The sequence below is a fragment of the Peromyscus leucopus genome, chromosome 3 (genome assembly GCF_004664715.2).
Source record: "Peromyscus leucopus breed LL Stock chromosome 3, UCI_PerLeu_2.1, whole genome shotgun sequence".
Classification (NCBI taxonomy): domain Eukaryota; kingdom Metazoa; phylum Chordata; class Mammalia; order Rodentia; family Cricetidae; genus Peromyscus; species Peromyscus leucopus.
In genome coordinates this window covers 83,716,216-83,733,219 of record NC_051065.1, presented here as the reverse complement: position 1 = coordinate 83,733,219, position 17,004 = coordinate 83,716,216, and the positions used below count along the sequence as shown (strand labels likewise).

The 17,004-nt window shown below is 43.8% G+C and overlaps 1 protein-coding gene across 3 annotated transcripts in view; it reads right to left on the bottom strand.

Annotated features, from left to right (window-relative positions):
- Window positions 1-17,004, bottom strand: part of Gng12 (G protein subunit gamma 12) — a 120,357-nt gene that overhangs the window by 87,689 nt on the left and 15,664 nt on the right. For all 3 annotated transcript variants that reach the window (XM_037203794.1, XM_028880765.2, XM_037203793.1), the window contains exon 2: window positions 13,552-13,609. The gene's annotated coding sequence lies outside the window, so the exon portion shown is untranslated. The remainder of the gene's footprint in view (window positions 1-13,551; window positions 13,610-17,004) is intronic.

Sequence of the window (17,004 nt, the reverse complement as noted above, 5' to 3'; positions counted from 1 at the left end):
ATGGATGTCCTTCCATTTGACTTAGCTCTCATCTCGTCTATCAGGAGAAAGCACTGTGTCCCATTCTTAAAGCACATCCCCTAAGGCTTCAGACTCCAGGCAAGAGTCCCAGGTCCTTTTATCCATGCTTCTGACTGACTGGCTAGAAACAGGTTTTTCAGAACTCCCATCTTCTGTTCAGTTAATTTGCTACAACAGTTCGCAGAACTGAGAGAACATTTCTGGTTTATTTAAAAGGATATTAAAAAGGACATAGATGAAGACCAGATAAAGGGATGGGTAGCTACAACAGGGCATGTGGGAAGAGACAAACAACTATCATGCCCTGTCCAGAGGCATCAGCTTCCAGGAACTACCAGGAAGCTCTCCAAACCCACTCTTTAGTTTTTATGGAGGCTTCGTTCCACAGGCATGGCTGGCCAATTAAAATCACCAGCCAACATAACCTTCTCCTTCCAAGGAGGTTCTGCCATAGCCCTCTGTTCTTGCCATAGGGTTGTTTTGGTGTTCTGGTTAGCCAACCCTCATCCTGAAGCTACCTAAGGGCTGCCTACCTTAAGTTATCTCATTAGCATATTAAACACTGTAATTCAAGGCTGACCACTTGCTATTGGATAAGGAATTAGGGGATTCATCCCTGGAAAGGACTATTTCTCTCACTTTCAGTATTTTTTAATTGCCTGTAGTTCTTTGTCTATGGGAGGAGCACCATGAGAATAACTATATTTGTAATGCATTAAACATTTTTAAACTTCTCAGTTTCGGTGTCTTACGGTATACGCCAACAGTTATTTTATATGTCTACAGATTAAGCCAAATAAAAGCCCCATGGGATTCTCAATTTTTAGGAGTGTCAGAGGTTTGAGAGACCAAAAGAAAAAAGAATTATGCACTGTATTACTACCCATGTCAAAGAGTCGCAGTCACTGAAATGCCTCAGTAAAGGCTGACTCCTCTAATGCTGTTTAGCCATGAACATTACTGTGACCTGGGACAGTGGTACCACCTATCTACGTCCAGAGTCAGATAGGCAGGAAGACATTTATAGGATCCTACCCAGTGCTGTACTGTCCATAGTCAAACCTGGGATACATCAGAAATGTGAATAAAAGAACTCACTGGAGAAACCAATTAAAAAAAAAAAAACATGGCTAGTTAAGTATGCAATAAAATAATCAGTGTTTCCCGGGACACCAGGCTTGATGATCAGAAGAGCTTTATTTCCTTATTGTGTCACATGGTAGACTAAAAAGATGGGTTTTGAAATGAGGCTTACTTAAATAATCTTTATTGCTTCAAGGACATCCTTAAGTAACATTTTTTTTTCACTCTGAACATAAGGTTATAAGGAATATGACTATTGCCCAATTAATAATTAAGCAATAGAAGTTTATCCATCACTTCTTTTGCAGCATATTCCAAATGTCAACGTAGTGAAAATGCCAAATAACATTTTATTATTATAGAAACACATCTGAATCACTAGAAAGAATCTGAGACTCCTCAGGCTCTGTGGCCCACACTCGGCAAACACCTGCTTTTAAGTGTTTAGCAAGAACGGCTGAACTCCCTCATAAATGACACAATTCTATTCAGCAAGGAAGGTCCAGAAAGCTTTAATGAATAAAAGAGCTTTTCAGTTCTGCCATCCAGATGACACAAGATGGAGCCAGTGAGGTGGCTCTGTCACCCAACAGTGCAAGCTTGACAGCCTGAGTTTGATCTCCAGAACCCACGTAAAGATAGGTGGCGAGAACTGACTCCATAGAGAACTTCTGGCCAGCTTTCATACTAGGGCTGTGATACATGTGTGTGTTGACATGTGTCTGCACACACAGAAGAGAAAAAATAAAGATGACACTGTATCTTCTAAGGGACAGAAGGCTGGAAGAAGCTGAAACAAGAAGTTAACAAGACACAGGGAGCTTGGCAAGGCAGAAGAAAACAGCCCTGGGGGATGAGCACCGTGCACCGGGCAAACTGCACGCCACATGGCTCACCCGACACAGTCCAGCAAGAAGTCAAAGGTGAGCAGACGGCCAGTCTGGGACATCTGAACATTTAAGTCCCTCACGCAGGACCAGCAGGAGAAAACATGCAGTCAACACCCACTAAAAGAACAGATGAACAGCTCAGAGAAATGAACTACCTCTTACGGTAACACGGACAAGAAGTAATTCTAGGGCTGAACTCAGGCCTTCAAAGGCACAAACCCCATGTTGTTTTCCATAAATCAATGTCTTCAAAGCGGCAGGAAACACGGCTGGGATGGGGTGGGGTGAGTGTTAGTACAGGGAAAGAGGAAAACCACAGCTGGGGGAGGTGGGTGTTCACACAGGTACTCTGTGAAGTGACAGGGCCACATGTGTGCTGTGGGAAGATTAGAACAAGCCAGCTCCGAGACTACACACGAGGGAGGACGAGAGGAGGCCGTCTGGACCCCAGGTGAGCGATTCAGCTGGTCAGGAGGAAGGGCCTTGGACAAACCTCACAGACTCTCCCCATTCCAAGGCCGAACTGCATGGGTTTGACAAGCTGTACATCCTAACTGGTCCTTACTTTCCTGCACTGCAGAGTATCACTTTACAGTGATACTGATGTTAATGTCTCACAGATTTTGCGAGCACTTAAAGAAATAATGCATGTAGGGAAAGGAATACAGTTCTTGGCTTAATAAACATCGTTTTAAAAAGGAAAGAGAGGAAAAAGGAAGGAGGTGGAAAAGAGGAAAACAGATGGGGAGGGGGAAGAACAGGGCAGAGAGGGAGGAGGAGTATCTACCGAGTACAGGCGTGAAGCAAGCCAGTGCCACAGAGATCAGATCTGCCAGCCCTGCTGTGCTTTCCTAACAGAATAAGAAAGAAGCTCCATGTCATTCCAAGGTTCCAAGTCTGGGTGACCAGAAAAATGGAACTGATAGGAAGGTGCCCACAGGTCCAAGGTACCAAGGAAGCTAGCGCTGAGGTTGCGGGGGGGGGGCTCTGAAAAGCACGCCCAGGTCCACAGTGGAAAAGGGATGGCCAAGTCTCAGAAAGGTACAGCATACAAGGACAGACACACCTGTGGGACGTGGGGCACTGATAATGAGGCCAGATGGAGAATGGGAGGCGGGATGCTCAAGACATACCTGTAAAACCACTTCGCTCCCACACTCTCGCCAGCCAAGCATGTTTGGCCCCACCCACCCTGTTCTCTAGGCCAGCCATTCCTTTCTCTCTACCAAACCTGACAGCTGATGCTTTTGGCACTGGACGTGGGCACACTCTGCCCTTGCAGCTCTTCTATAGAATCAATGCTTATTCAGAAGTGGCATGTTAAAGATCATATTATGAGCAGAAGTGGCAAAATGGGCTGAGAAGATGGCTAGTCGGTGGGTACCATGCTTGCCACACAGGCAGGAGGACCTGAATTCAGATCCCCAGAGCCCATGTAATGAGCAGGTGTGGTGGTATAGCCTATAATGCTAGTGCTGGGAGGCAGAGAAAGGAGGCTCTTGGGAGCTTGCTGGCCAGCTAGTCTTGCCAAATAGAAGAGTGAGATTTTTGTCTCAAAAAATAAGATGGAGTGTGTGCTGGCTAATTTTATGTCAACTTGACACAAGCTAGAGCCTCAATGGAGAAAAGGCCTCCATAAGATTCTTAGTTTTTGATGGGGACCACCCCTGGGGAGGTGGTCCTGGGTTCTACAAGACAATAGGCTGAGCAAACATGAGGAGCAAGCCAATAAGCAGCACCATCCATGGCCTCTGCATTAGCTCCTGCCTCCAGGTTCCTGCCATGTTTTGAGTTCCTCTCTTGACTTCCTCTGATGATGAAAAGTGCTGTGGAAGTGTGAGTCAAATAAACTCTTTCCTCCCCAAGTTGCTTTGGTCATGGTGTTTTATCACAGTAATAGTAACCCTAACTAGGACAGAGAGTAACTGATGAAGATATTTAATATCAACTTTTGGCCTCATAAGAATACATACACATGCATCAACATTCTTATATACACGAAGATTATTCAAGTTGAAGTGAGCAGTGCCACATTTACCTTTGAAGGCCTGGGTCCCTCACAACTGCAGGTAGGCTAGCTCTGCCCCAGGCAGCCTCCACATCCAGCCACATACTCCCCCCTGGCCCAGTGAAAGCCAGAGCTTAAGCCCAGAGCTTAGGACCTCTTCCACAGCTCCCATTATGTGTGTCTACCTCTCCTTAGGTGTAACCTGTCCTACAGCTCTCTACACAGCCGATGCCAACCAGCCTATGCTCAACGGTTGAGGGGGCCATGGAGGCAGAAGGAAGAGCCCCGTGGGGCACGCAGGGCAGGAAGTTTGCTCTGGCGGGAGAAGCTAGAATGAGGAGATCGTATAAGACGAGCTTCAGAAGAACCAAGTGGATCATATGAACCAGACTGAGAGACGTGGGACTACATTACCATGGAGTGAACTGGTTCTTGGTGGGACAAGCCACAGAAGGCATCACCATGGTGTACAGCCTGCCAAAGCACAACCCGACTCAATTACAATGACTTATTCTTTCAGTATTAAATTCACCTTTAGGGGAGGCATTTCCATTTAACTGGGTTATTGGACTCAAATTTCTTCACAATTTTCTCCTCGTGTGGTAATGGAAGAACAGGTTGAAGGAACGGATACTGAGGACGGCGACAGCACAGGAGGTGAGAGAATGTCTGAAAGGTCCTGGAACTCACAGACGAAGAAACTTCAGTCATGCAGGCTCTTCCCTACCCTGTGCACAGGCCTCCTGAGCAGCACTCACAGCAAGTCAGCCTGAGGAAAGCACTTGATCCTCATTATTTACTCTAGCCTCACAATTTTATGATGTCATAAACAAGTTTCCAGAAAAAAAAAAAAAAAGGGCACACCTATGGTAACGACTTTACAAGGCCAAATGACTGAACTTTGTGACTATGGAAATGGTAAAATGTTGCAGAGCAGAGACAACCCAGCTATTTTTAATCCCTCAGAAAGCCATTCATATCCCATCCCTGTGTCCAAGCTAACAGACTTGTGCGCCTATGAAAATGTTTAAAATGTATTCTTAGCAGACCACTAGGCTCTCCCTAGGGATGTCAACCCTGAAACTACAATGGGTTTGACCACATTGCTGTACCCCTGCCCACCCACACAGTTCATCTTCCTGATGTGATACAATGCCCCGAGAGAGCAGCTTAAAGGAGATTGGGATTATTTTGTCCCACAGTTCAAGGTTGTAGCTGACTGTGACAGGAACATTGAGGTGGCTGGAGCACTGGAAGCAGCTGATCATGTGACATCCACAGTCATAAAACAGTGAGCCCACCCGATATTCCTATAAGCATGCAGCACAGCCCGGGAAACCCACCCGGGAGTAAGAACCTGGGGAACCATCCCATACACAACACAGAAAGCAGCCTCAAAACATACACCACCTCACTAACATCAAGCAACTTGTGACTTTTAGGAGAAAATAGGAAACAGAAATATAAGGGAGAAGGAAATATATTCGGGAGAGGGATCCTATCATTTGGTATTCCAGCTGGTTTCACATTTTATAAGCACATAGTTTAACTTTGCAAGCATTGGAAATGTAACTAAAGACAACTTGGCTCTAGGGTTCCTTCCCTCAATGGGGAACATGTAGTATTCCTAAACTGGTATTTTTTTGTACATCAACCAAGAGGTCTTAGGCGACAGAACAGAGGTGAGGTACCAGCTGTCTGCTTTAACAGGAATTTAAACACATTTACAAGCAGAAATGATAAAGCTTCTAACTCACAAGAGATGAATAACAAGAGTTTTGGAAATTGCAACAGAATTGAAGAAAGATACTGAAGACCAGGCAATTGATAAGAAAAGTTTAGAGACTGTCAAGACCAACCATAAATTCTAAAGATCCAAACTTTAAGTTAGGTTCCCATCTGTCCTGCTCTTCCTCCAGCAGAAAAGCTTCGGCTCCTCCCTCCTCTGTCTCCCTCCTCCATCCCTTCTTCTCAGATAACCCAGGGAAAAGAAAATTCAACATCAAATGAAGATGTCATGGCCTTAGTTAAGACAAAACCTAAGAGGGGAGCTTAACACGGGGTTAACCTTCTGGTTATAAGTTTCCCGAGTCACATCAGGACTCTGGAATTTGCTAAAGAATTTCAGGTCACTCTATTATAACTTAGAAGGCAGGATTTTCTGACTTTATTAATGAATCATAAACTTCCTTTTGTAAAGGTGGCCCTCTCTGCTGATTATCTCTGAAAGACTAAAAGTGCCAATGGGATACCTTGTCTGGTAAAGGTGCCTGCCACCAAGCCTGAAGACTTGAGGGGTTGGATGCCCAGGGCATGTGGTGGAAGGCGTGAACTGACTCCAGAAAGCTGTCTTCTGACCTTCACACAAACTGGGAAACATGTAAACCTCACATGTGTATAAATTAATAAAAAAGTAATAAATAGAAGATTAACTTAACTCTATATAACAAGTTTCACTGGTTGATCTTTTTACTAAGATTTCTACTAAGAATATATTCTGACTGAATATAACTATGCTATGTGTGTTTGTTGCGATTGTTTTTGCAGTTTAAAAAATTCAGTTACTTATTTATGTTAACATGTGTTTATGTGCACCACATGTATACATGTGTTCACAGTGGCTAGGGGGTGAAGTGTGGTTGATATATTGTGCACCCCAATAAACTTATCTGGGGACAGAGAACAGAACAGCCATAATATTAAACATAGAGGTTAGGCAGTGGTAGCACATGCCTTTAATCCTAGAATTCTGAAGGCAGAGATTCATCTGGATCTCCATGAGTTCAAAGCCACACTGGAAACATCCAGGCATGGTGACTCACGCCTTTAATCTCAGGAAGTGATGGTGGGAAGAAGAAAGGTATATAAGGTGTGAGGACCAGGAACTACCCTGGTTAAGCTTTTAGGCTTTTAGCAGCAGTTCAGCTGAGATTCATTCTGGATGAGGACACAGAAGCTTCCAGTCTGAGGAAAACAGGATCAGCTGAGGAATTGGCAAGGTGAGGTAGCTGTGGCTTGTTATGCTTCTCTGCTCTACCAGCAGTCACCCCAATAACTGGCACCGGGTATGTTTTTATTAATAAGACTTTTTATGATTTGTGTCACAGTGGAGGACATCAGATCCCCTGGTTGGAAGAAAGGTTGTGAGCCACCATGTGGATGCTATGAACTGAACCTGGGTCCTCTGCAAGAACAATAAATGCTCTTAACCACTGAGTTATCTCTGCAGTTCCAGTGGTAACTGTATTATATGTCATTTGTGTCTAAAACTAAATCTATCACTAAAATTTCTAATGACTAATCTTTAACGGCTTCATTTTGAACTTAATGTGTGCTAAAATTATTATTACTGACATGCTTAAATTAAGCCATGTACATGTATACATATGAATATAAACATTTTAGGAGGATTCGTGGCCTCGCAACTACGGCTTTCACGTGTAGAGGCTATGGCTGCGTGACCTGCTCTCTGCCCACCATGTGATGCCCCCCCTCTACACCTCCCACTGCTTCTTTCTGAAAATCTGCTATTCCAGGTCCTCAGGCAGGCCTAGCCAAACCAGGAATTAACTGCTAAGTTTGGGACTAAGGTAAAAAGCCAATGGTATTCAAAGACTTGATTTCAGTCAGGACTAACAAACTGAAGATAATGAAATGCTAATTTTGAGCTTCCTAGTGAAACGGTTTGGATCTGGCATTTTTAAATGTTAATTATGGAAAGAGGCTAAAAGGAAAAGACTGTGGCGTGTTCAGAATAGAGAGATAACTAAATTTTGCATTTAAAGGATGACTATTAAAATATGCTTTAATTACTTCTCAAAAAATTCTAAACTTTTAAAATCAATTAAGAAAATAAGAAATATTAAGGGACTGGCCTAGGCAGAAACATTCCTGCATGGCTTCTGTACTTTGCCCCCTATGAAATATACACATATTTGGTCAATGTTGAGGTCACTGGTTTTGTTAATGAGAAGACACAGTTGCCATTCAACACTAATTCAATGATTACAATAGAGAATTGATTTTGTTACAAATAATGTTATAAAATTAGATATCAAAGTTATCAAGATAAAACCAGCATTATTATAAAAGTCATAAGAAGGCTTATATTTGTGTCAGAAAGTATTCTTGTGATTCAAGTACATAATCTATAATAAGCTTCTGACAGGTAAAACATGTAAAATGTTTGGCTGGTTTTCAGCAGAAAAGGTACTCGGGAGAACACAGCATTTATAAACACTCTGTGAACTGGGGCAACTGGGGTAGGAACAGCAGCAGTTCAAGGCAACCCGAGGCTACACAGAGCGCTCTGAGTCACACTGGGCTAGACCGTGAGACCCCATCTCAAAAGACAAAAACAAAGCAACTCCCTTAAAAAACTCCAAAAACAGAAGAATACCTAGAAAACCTCACAACTAATAGAATGTTTAATGGCATTAAACATGAAGCTTTAGCCGGGCGGCGGTGGCGCACGCCTTTAATCCCAGCACTTGGGAGGCAGAGCCAAGTGGATCTCTGTGAGTTCGAGGCCAGCCTGGGCTACCAAGTGAGTTCCAGGAAAGGCGCAAAGCTACACAGAGAAACCCTGTCTCGAAAAACATGAAGCTTTAAACTCAAGGCTTGTCTAAAGTTAGAAACAGGCAGAATGCCCTCTCACGATAGTTTTCCTTTTCCTTTCTTCTGAAAGATCGCACTCAGTTTTGATTGTGTGTGGGTGCACATGCACATACAGGGCCCAGCGTGTCCAGAAGAGGGTGTTAAATTGCCTGGACCCAGAATTACAGGTAGTTGTGAGCCGCCCAATGTAGGTGCTGGGAACCAAGCTCAGGTCCTATGTGAGAGCTCTTAGCCAGTGAGCCATCTCTCTAGCTCATTCCTTCTCTTAATTTTCATTTGAATTTGTCTTCATTTTTCCCCTTTTCTTTCTTTCTTTTTCCTTTGGTTTTTCAAGACAGGGTTTCTCTGTGTAGTTTTGGTGCCTGTCCTGGATCTTGCTCTGTAGACCAGGCTGGCCTCGAACTCACAGAGATCCACCTGCCTCTGTCTACCGAGTGCTGGAATTAAAGGCGTGCACCACTGCCGCCTGGCTTTAATTTTTCTTTCTTGTTCTTCCTCTTTCATTTAAATCTATTGCTTCCTTCTCATAGTCTCCTTTCTAGTTTCATGTCCCACATATCTATGTATGTGTATATATGTTTATACATAAATTTAAGTCTAGAGTCTGCATATGAGAAAACATGTAAAAATCTGACTTTCTGAGTCTGGCTTATTTCACTCCTTTAGAGAAAAATAGAATTCATTACACACACACACACACACACACACACACACACAACACAAACACAAACACACACACACACATTTAAAAGATAAACTGAGAAAGAATAAAGCTGTTTTTGTTCACAGATGACATGATCATCTACAAATCTGAAAAAAAAAAAATCAAAAATCCTCTCGAAGCTAATAGGTGATCACAGTAAGGTTGCCAGACACAAGGCCAACCAACCTATACAAGCCAGCTGCTTTTCTATATAGGAGCAAAGATCATGTTCAATTTCAAATTAAAAACACACGACCATTTGCATTGGTACCTCTCCAAATGAAATGCTGAGCTATTAACAATCTATCTATAAGCACTATATAAAGAAAGCTACAAAACTCTGATGAGATCTATCAAAAAACTGAACAGTCCATGTTCACAGAAAAACTTTGTGTTCTTATGGTCACAGTTTTCTACAACTTGACCTTTAGATTCAATACAACCACAAAAATCTACTGAATTATTTTATAGATTAATAAACTGATTCTCAAGTTTCCATGGAGAAGCACAAGACTGGGAATAGTCAAATCACTATTAAAGACCAAATTTGGAGGTCTGAGTCTGACTGTAAGACTTAATCTAAAGCTGCGGTCACCAAGACAGGTTGACAGGCAAAAGTACAGACGTACAGAACAGACTCACATAAACAGCCTGCTCATCTTTGACAAAGAAGTAAAGGAAGGCAATGGCATGCAGAGTCTTTTCAACACAATGATTCAAAAACAAACCCAGACACAGACCTCACAACTCTCACAAGAGTTGAACAGCAATGACAGACCTAACCATAAAATTAAAAACTATAAACTAGAACAGCAGTTCTCAACCTGTGGGTCTCGACCCCTTTGGGGGGGTCACATATTAGATATTTACGTTATAATTCATAACAGTAGCAAAATTACAGTTATGGAGCAGCAATGAAACAATTTTATGGCTGGGGGTCACCACATCATGAGGAACTGTATTAAAAAGGGTCTCAGCATTAGGAAGGTGGAGAAGCACTGAACTGGAAGATAACCTAGGAACATTCGGGAGCACTTGGGTGACATACTGGTTAACGCCAATTGAGAACTTCACAGAATCTAAAATCACCTCGGAGAAGGGCCTCTGGGCATATCTGTGGGGAATTATCTTGGCTATCCCGCTTGCGAGAACTGAGGTGGGAAGACCTGCCCACTGTCGATGGCACCATGTGTAGATGGACTGTATGTGTTCTCCACATGCATTCACTGCTCTCGGTCCAAATTCTGGGTGTGATGTGGTGTGATCAATGGCTTCGAGTTCCTGCCACCCTGACCTCTGCACCATGATGGACTACCACAGCAACAGAAAAATAATCAGGGACAGCAATGGCTTCTCAGAAATAACCAAAAGACGATCCAGTGAAAGAGAACTAACTGATAAGGCTCCCTTCGTTAACATGGAAAAAAAAAAGGAACGAAAATACATTCGCTCTCCTAAAGACTATGCCATGAGAATGGAAAGAGAAACCAGAGGTTGAATGAACATATTTGCAAAAGAAACTTCCGATAAAGACCTATCATCAAAAAGAAAAAAAAAAAAAAAAAACTCTTAAAATTCGACACTTACCTAGGGGTCCAATGCCCTGGATTTGGTCCTCAAGTACTTAAAACTTTTCAGCAATAAGAAAACAACTAAGCTGATGTACGGCACACCTACTAGAATGTCCCCAGTCCACAACCACAACACCGCCAAAGGCTGATGAGTACGCAGGGCAACAGGAGCTGATGAGGGACATGCAAAGTGGCTTAGACCCTTGTGAAAACACTTCCTAACTTCTCACAAAATGAAATGCAGTCTTACCACACAATCCAGTAACTGTGCTCTCTGGTGTCTACTCAGATGAACTGAGAACTTATGTGTAGACGAAAATGTGTGTATGTTTGTCTGTACAGCTTGCCCATAATTGCTAAACCCTGAAAGCAACCAGAATGTCCTTTAGTAGGTGATAAATATCCAGTGCATATTACTAAATGAAATAAGCCATTTTGAAAGGTTACATATTATAGCAATCTCAACGAGTGGGCGTTCTGGACAAGGCAAACTGCTAAGACAGTATAAACACTAGTGGTTTTGAGGGTGTGAGCTGAGGGAGGATGAACACATAGAACCAAGTACTTCCAGGGCACGCAACTAGTGAGTAGACTACTACAATGGTGAATACAGGCTATAGATTCTTCAAAGCCCATAGGAAATGCAGCACAAAGAGCGAACCCTAACCTCTTTGTCTTTTTTACGAATACTACAACTTTTGGTGGTGGCATTTAAAGAATTAAAAAAGCTCAGCATACCCATAAACCATAATGTAAGAAAATAATGTTCCTGGGGTTTCCAGGAGCACCCCTAACTATGCCACTTCACACTGAGCAACAGTCCAGGGTTCCCACAAAAACCTGGAAGCTGGTTAAATGACATTATCTTCCCGCTTAGAGCAAACATGTCACACGTGCTAATGTAGTTGCTTCCCTGGTCCCAGCGGCCCTGCCTGCCCCGCTGTGCAGAGGAAGTGTTCTGCACATTCCTGAAGGGAGGGAGGTGAAGCCTAGTGATTGAGGCTGTGTCCTACTAGCTAACACTTACCGTCTTGGAACAGAAGTCAGACCGCCATTGAGGAGCTATGGAAATGGACACTCAAGAGAGGGTTTTGCTTACGGAAGAACACACAGCACCAAACACTGAAATTGGGACTTAACAAGGCTAAAGATGAGGGCGCCAAAGAGAGAAATGGGAAGGGGGAGCCTTAATTGAGAAAATGCCCCTACCAGACTGGCCTGTGGGCAAGCCTGTGGGGCATTTTCTTAATTAATGACTAATATGGGAGGGCCCAGCCCATGGAAAGCAGTCTGAACAAGCCGTGGAGGACAAATCGGTAAGCAGCTCTCCTCCATGGCCTCTGCATTGGTTCCTGCCTCCAGGTTCCTGCCTCGAGTTGCTGCCCGACTTTCCTGGATAATGGACGATAAAAGCTATAAGCTGAAATAAACCCTTTCTGCCCCATGCTGCGTTTGGTTATGGTGTTTTATCACAGCATTAGACACCCTAACCAAGTCCCCAGGAGAAGGGCACCTGCTTTGGTCTCTGGGATGAAACAGCTCACGGGCGTGACGGGTCAGGGAATGCCTCGTTCAGCCATGTTAGCCCGAACACTCGCCTGCACTGGCCAAAGAGGCCTGTATGTCATCAGCACTCTGCCTTCCAGCTCATCTTTCACAAGAGCAGAGAGCTGCGTTTCTGGACCCACAACGAGGATCATCTGGAAACACCAAGTTCATCCAACCACGACATCTTAGAGAAATGAAAACCTACCCATAACTAGTACCCGAACTGAAATGCTTCCAGACACCATTTTTAAAAAGAAAAGGAAGAAGTTTGTGAAGGAAACTCCTCCTCCCATGACTTTCAAGCTCAAGCATCACCAAACATCTGGGAGGGACATAACAGGTGTTAACTTCAGCTGACAGATGAGGAAACAGAGGGACAGAGAGGCCATTATGACGTCAGGCAGAAAGCCAAGTCTAGTCAGAAAGCACTCAAAGTGGGGGCCGCAGAGAGAGCTCTAGTCCAGCCTCACTGGGCACGAGGTGCCTTCTGAAAGCGGGGAGAAGATTAGGCCTTCCACTTGACCTACGGCGAGGCAGGTGAGGACAGGACTCACTCCTCTGCGATGTCCAACGCGGACGTACAACTATGCACATCTAAATTCTAAATTGATCGAGTGAACGAGAGCAACACAGTCAACGTCTTAGCAACACTGGGCATATTTCCACTGCTCAAGAAACACGTGTGACAGGTGGCTCCCACCACGCTAGGCAGAATGGACTGTTCAGGACCGGAGGGTGCCCTTCTTCCATGCAGATGCTGCAGCTTGTACCCTGTGGTACAGGGCTGTCACTGCTGGCACCTGCAGCAGGACTAGGAGTCCAGCAACTGCTTCCAAGCAGGTCTGTGGACACGGGCAAAACTGAGCCTCCATTCACTCTCTTTAAAAAAGTCCTTCTGCAGCAACATCCTAGGATTCTGCTCACAGCCTGAGATGGCAGACTGTTGAAACTACCTATCCTTCTACCCATATTGGCCCTTTATCAAATAGGACCAAGGGTCATTAGGTGTTTACTACTTCCTGGGGCATCAGTCACTAAATCCACATTAAATAACATGCTTTAATTATTCCAAGGGTTAGCATCTGAAAAGGTCATAAAAAGACTACTCACCAGAAAAGCCAGCTGGAAATAGAGAAGAGTCTCACCCCAATGTCCTTCCCATATGAACCTATGAGGGAAAAGTTGCAATTTAGGGCCAGAACAAACAAAAAAACAAAACACAAAACACAAAACACAAAACACACACACACACACACACACACACACACACACACACACACACACACACACACCCCATCTTGTTTCTCCAGAAGAGTGAATCTGTTTCCTTCTGCCACAGAATGGAATTGACATGGCTATAAGGTATAAATATGAATTAATGCCTAAGCATTGGAGGCCCCTTTTCCACAGAAACTGTAACCATCTTTTTTTTTCCCTCCAGCACAGAACTGTGACCTCTTTCCTCCTGGCCTTTTATCTCCACCCATGGAAAACATCTTAAGCAGAGGCTGTATCTACCACCTCTTGGAAGATTAATGTAGGAGTGTGGTGTTCTGAATGAAAATGGCTCCCATAGGCTCATATGTTTGAACGCTTGGTTGCCAGTTAGTGGAACAGTTTGGAAAGGGTTAGATGGTGTGGCCTTTGTTGGAGGAGATGTGTCAGCCTTTGAGGTTTAAATACCCCACATCCTAGGTGTTAACTTCAGCTGACCTGAGCAGAGACAGATCGTTTTGATGACAAGCATAAAGCCATGTAATTTCAGGAGCCAGGAGAGATAATGGGGGGAAGGGAAGATGCTAAAGTTGTAGCTTCTCTTTCTACCTGCTGCCTATGGATCAGGATGTAAAGACCTCAGCTACTGCTCCAGCGCCAGGCTGTCTGCTTCCCACCATGATGATCACGGACTAACCCCCTGAAAATGTGAGCAAGCCCCCAATTAAAAGTTTTCTTCTGTAAGTTGCCCTGGTCATGATATTTCTTTGCAGCAATAGAATAGTAATTAAGCCAAGAGTATGTTTTAAGAGGTAAGTAGTGGCTTGTGCCTATAATCCCAGGATTTGAGCAGCTGAAGCAGGAGAGTTGCCGTGAGTTTGAGGTTAGCCTGGCCTCCATAGTGAGTTCCAGGACAGTATGGGTTAAAGTGGTTTGGTGATCTTCTCACTATACTATACTGAGGAAATCCAAAATCAGAGTTCAGTGCCAATGAAAACACAAACCTCAAATCACTGGGCTAAAGGGATTATTTATCCTGGGAGAATTCAAAGAAGGCTGGACTGTGGCAATTTTAGCATCTTCCTTTCCCTCCATTATCTCTACTGGCTCCTGAAATTACATTAATTAAGCTTTAGTTAATTAAAATGGCAATAGGAAGTGCCAAGTACAGTCATAAGCACATTGGTAATTGACTCACACCTCACGGTAAGTCGTTTCTATTTTGCAGTAAAAGACACCTAAGTGTGGACAGGTTAAGTAACTTCTTCAAGGTCACACAAGTAGAAAGTGGAAGGGCTGAGATTTAAGTCCTGTCAGGCTTCTATGTTGCCAGTATGCAAGCCCCTTTTTAATACTGACAATGGACAGTTAAAAGATCATCAGAAGACATTTCAGGGACGTGCAACCAAGGAGAAAAAAAGAACTGGGCTTTCTTAGCAAACAGTTTCCAGACATGTCCCTAACACTCTTCCAGATTGCCAGCTTTGACTCTTTTCTGTCCAGAAGTTCCAGGGAATGCCAATCTTTTAATTTTGCCACTTTCCCCAACATTTACTCTTAAACTTCCTTGGCACTGTTTTCTGGTAAAATAACCAAAAAACAAAAACAAAACAAAACAAAAAAACCCCAAAGACATTATCCACCAGCAAAACTGCAATTACAGCTGGGTTCCTAGCAAGGGCACCTTACAGTAAACAGAGACTGAGTGGGTCCTGGTAACTCCAGTCCTTCAAGTTGCTATAAACCGGTTACCATGTGACTGCACGACACTGGGCTCTCAGGGACGCGCGGCCTGCCAGGAACGGTTCTACTTTCTCTTCCTTGGACTCTGTGCTGTAGATGTTGACTCTGCTGAGCCCCGGGCTTTAGAATGCTTGAAAATACTTTTTGTGTTTTATACATAATCTTGTGCCTAGTAAAAGACAGTCTTCCAAAGGTACAAAAGCTAAAACACACCATCGACAACACAAAAAGCCTGAGGTGGTGTGCTCCCATGAACGCTGTGTCATCCTTTGGGCAAGTCACTCTACCTCTCTTAGGGGTACTTTTCTCTTTGGTAAAATCTGCTGCACTTTCTTTAGAAGGTGGCGATAGCTGGTCAAGAGTAGGCACATGGATGGGTATGGTGACTCATTCCTGGAATCCTTGAATTGGAGAGGCCAAGGCAAGAAAATCAATAGTTTAAGTCCAGCCTGGACTACAAAGTCAGTTCCAGGCCAGCCTGGGCTACAGAGACAAATTTGTAAAAAACCAGGATGGAAGAAAGGGAGAGAGGGAGGAAGGGAGGGAGGGAAAAATAAAATAAATGACACACCTTCTCATAATCAACTGTTATAAAAAAAATTTCAAAACCAAGTTGTATCCTTGAGATTTCATTTTTAATTTTTAACAGGTTTGTGATCATAAAATTTCCAAAGGAATACCTGCTTTCAGGTTCTTCCGAAACTTTCTTGTTCTCCAGAGAACAACACATATGGATCAGAAACACAATACAAGAAAAAAAAAAAAACCTTTGTTTCAAAAAAAATTAAGAAGACAAAATAAGCCTGCCTGGCCCTGAACCTGCGACTGCAGACTTCATGTGAACACAAATGCTCCAAGCCCCCTTCCTCACAGCCACGGATAAATATGTTGGGCATAAAATTCTTGTTGCGCATGAAAGCCATTTCTAGTAAAAACCAGAGGTCCACATGGCCCTCAACGAACAGTTTGCTCCCAGGCTCCACGTCACAACAAGGTGGTCGATAGTAACAATGTCCCAGAATTCCAAGATCCTGAGTTTTCCGTAAAGCACTTCCTAGGCCGACCTGGCCTTGGAGCCTCAGCCAACAGCACTCTGTACCCTGTACCTGTGGGCCTCACCTGAGCTGAGCTGTGGTGTTATTGTGTAGAAAAGGGAACAGAGAGAGACATTCTTCCTGAGGGCACTCTGTTTTGTATTTATACAGCAGGATGCAGCAACAATTTGAATATGGAAGTTTCTGGTTTGACCCCACCCCTTTTAAAGGGTGGATTACACAAGTCCCAGTAAGTTTCAAGGAAGAGGCTTGCAAGGAACATGGACCTGAGCTGAAAGGCTCCTCTTTGACCTCATACACAGATGAAGAAAACAAAACGTCATCTGACGACTCATGAGCAGCCACAGGCTGAGTCTTTCCTGTCTCTGATCCCTGATGCAGAGACTCCACACGGCCTCCCTACAAGGTTCTCACACTGTTCCTTGCTTGAGCTTCCCAGGGACACTGCCTTTGGATCACACCCAGAAGGGTTGATTCCACAGGTCTGGGTGTGGTTGGGTGTTGTGATTTTTCAGTCCCTCTCAGCGGATGCTAGCACACAGACAAGTGT